Genomic DNA, 3,233 nt, shown 5'->3' on the forward strand with positions numbered 1-3,233 from the left:
TTATTAACAGCTGTGGTGACATCTATATTCAATGCCTTGGCCATTCTTAACAAGTGCTCGCCATACAGACAGAGATCCTCATTTGGGGAAATGGGGGTAGAGTTCCCAACCCTGATAGGTGGGATGGCCCTGGATACACGAACAGAGACTTCAACAGAGGGCTGGATCAGGCTGAATGGCTCCAACCTCTGCTTTATAAATGTCCATGGAAGAATCTTGTCAGTTCCACTGCACTATTTGTCTGCTCACCGAGAGCCAAATTATTGTTTCATATCCACCTCGAACGAGGCAGTAAATCATTCAACAACAGGTTGGACGTTCAAGACAAATGCCTTTGACCCATCGGCCCTGATCCATCCATTTTATTCATGCTAAATAGCAGCGCATTTGCTCTCTGTAAGAATTCCATCGATTTTGTCACCCCTCCCCTCCACTGACTTGCAAGAAGGCATCAGAATGTGTTTTCCACAAAAGGGAAAGGAGTCCCAACTCCTTTATAGGATGGAAGGAAATAATGTTAAGAAAAAAAGTTTCTCGTGCTCCAGCCCGTACATCAAGGAAGTGCCTGTGATTCAATGCTCCCTCTAAGCTGTGGAGCCTTGTGAGCATAAACTCTACTTTGTGAGCTACTGGCATTAAAGCTGTGAGTGAGCAATTTGGCTGCTGCAGAAATTAGTTTGCTCTGGACTCAAATCTTGTTCTAGACATGCCATGAATTTTAAGGTGAACACAGTAGATCATTGAACATATCTTGTTCATGATTATACCACAATAATCTCTAAGTACAGCTGCCCAGTCCTGACTAGATCTGAGGGGTCACTCGCCCCCTGGTCCTGTCACCCTGGGGCCTCGCCTACTTACAGGAAGTTCTGACCGTAGAGTTTCTGGCAATTACTAGAGCTGCCTGGAATTGACAAAGGGTAGCTCTAGGAATTGGTGGAAATTCTATGATAAGACCTTCCTGTAAGTCGATGAGGTCTTATTTTTCCTTTTAATTTTTCTCCCTGCCCCGACACCCTCCTGCCGGTTCCAAGGCACTGAGAGCCACTTTGGTGTCGTGGTTAAGTGTGTGGACTCTAATCTGGGAGAACTGGGTTTGATGCCCCACTCCTCCACTTGCACCTGCTGATGTGACCTTGGGTCAGTCACAAGCTCTGGCACAGCTGTCCTTGAAAAAGAGCAGTTTGTGTCAGGGCTCTCTCAGCCCCACCCACCTCACAGGGTGTCTGTTGTGGGGAGGGGAAGGGAAAGGAGTTTGTAAGCCACTCTGAGACTCCAAGTGAAGGGCGGGGTATAAATCCAATCTCTTCTTCTTCTTCTTCTTCACTGCCTGAAAACTCTGTAAGCCATATATCTGATTGGTTCACCTGTTGATTGGCCGCATCAGATTGCTGTTGAAGAGTTTGGCTGCTGCGCTGTAGCCGCGGTGGCATTTCCTTGCCTTCTCTTGGAGGGGCTTTGGCACCCACACGGTGGTAAGATTGATTCTCACCCTGTCCCTTGCACCCCTTTTGGTCATCCTCTCAGGGTGCCTGGCCCCAGATGGGTTGGTTAGCTGTCACCAGGGGAAGGGCTTTCTCAGTGATGGCCCTTACTAATGTTTCCTCTATTTTATTTCCCTCCTGAGCAGAGCTGTTCACATCCTGAGCAGAACATAACTGCTATAAACTTAAAATGAGCAATGGGCAGTGCAAGACCCCGTGCGGCTCCAGAGTGCTGCTGGGCGGGACTTCCTGTGTTAATGGGTGGCTGCTCTCACACACGGCTTAGGGGGAACACCGGCCCCTACCCTGCGGAATTCACTTTGTGATGACACCTGTGCTGGGGTTGCCAGCCTCCAGGTGGGGCCTGGAGATCACCTGCTTTTACAACTGATCTCCAGCTAACAGAGATCACCTCCCCTGGATAAAGTTTTGGTACAAAAACACAGCACTGAGGAGAAGACTTTGGCTGTACAGGAAAAGAGCTTGGCTGTATTCTAATGTGTTGCATTGTATCTGAAGTTTTCATTTGGGAGTTGGAACTCATCTAAGGAGTCCTGTGTGGACCATATTGAATATGTATGAATGTATTAGACATTAGCTGTTTATACTACAAACTTTGAATGAGATTATCTTTAGGACTTTACATGTCCATTTGTATTTCCTTACCCAGTGCTACAGCCTCAGTGCTGTGTTTTTGTACCAAAACTTGCTTTCACTGTGTTACCATTATATATTTCTACAGCCCCTGGAGAAAATGGCTTCTTTGAAGGGTGGACTCTATGGCACTGTACCTTGCTGAGGCCCCTCCCCAGGGCTTTTTTTGTAGAAAAAGCCCAGCAGGAACTCATTAGCATATTGGACCACACCCCTGACAGCACAGCTCATTACCACATTAGGCCCCACCCCCATGTTACCAGAAGTGTGGTTATCCAGCCACACCCACCTTTTGCTTGTTATTCTTGGAATTTGGAAAGTAGCTGAGAGGAGCACCAAAATTGTTTTAATGAGGATGTAACTTAATATTTTGCATTGTTGTTGTTTTATCTGGCAAATATGCCTTGTAAGCTGCCCTGAGCCTCCGGGGAGGGCGGGATAGAAATGTGAATAATAAATAAATAAATAAATAAATTATGTTTACCTTGTCTGTTGTCAAAATCCAGGGCCTTTTTTGTAGCAGGAACTCCTTTGCATGTTAGGCCACACCCCCTAATGTAGCCAATCCCAATGAGTGTCTGATGTTGGGTGTGGCCTATTATGCTAATGAGTTCCTGCTGGGTTTGGCCAATTCGGGAGCCAGACGGAACTCTGTTCCTGTGCGTTCCTGCCCAAAAATAGCCCTGCCCCTCCCCTCCCCAAACCCCACTTTCTCCTGGATCCACCCCCAGAGCCTCCAGGTAGTTTCCAAACCGGACCTGGCAACACTAATTGTGCCCTGCAGGACTTGCTTAGTTTTTGCAGGGCCTGTAAGGCCGAATTGTTCAGGTCGGCCTTTAGAGGTTAACCAGATGCTTTGGACTGGTTTGATGGTGGTATGGTGCTGAGTCATGTAATATTTTATATGTATTATTTGACTTTGGCCCCTGCCACACGGGGGCGGGGGGGATGCGCAGTCAAAGTGTGGCTTTTGGAAGCCGCACCAAAATAGACACACCGGAGCGGGATCACACGGATCCCCTGAGCCATGGCGCCGTTGCTCCCCGGCACGATCAGATGCCGGGGAGGAAGCCACGGTCGGGAGACCGAGGCAGC

The sequence above is a fragment of the Gekko japonicus genome, unplaced genomic scaffold (genome assembly GCF_001447785.1).
Source record: "Gekko japonicus isolate JY-2015 unplaced genomic scaffold, Gekko_japonicus_V1.1 scaffold2629, whole genome shotgun sequence".
Taxonomy (NCBI): Eukaryota; Metazoa; Chordata; class Lepidosauria; order Squamata; family Gekkonidae; genus Gekko; species Gekko japonicus.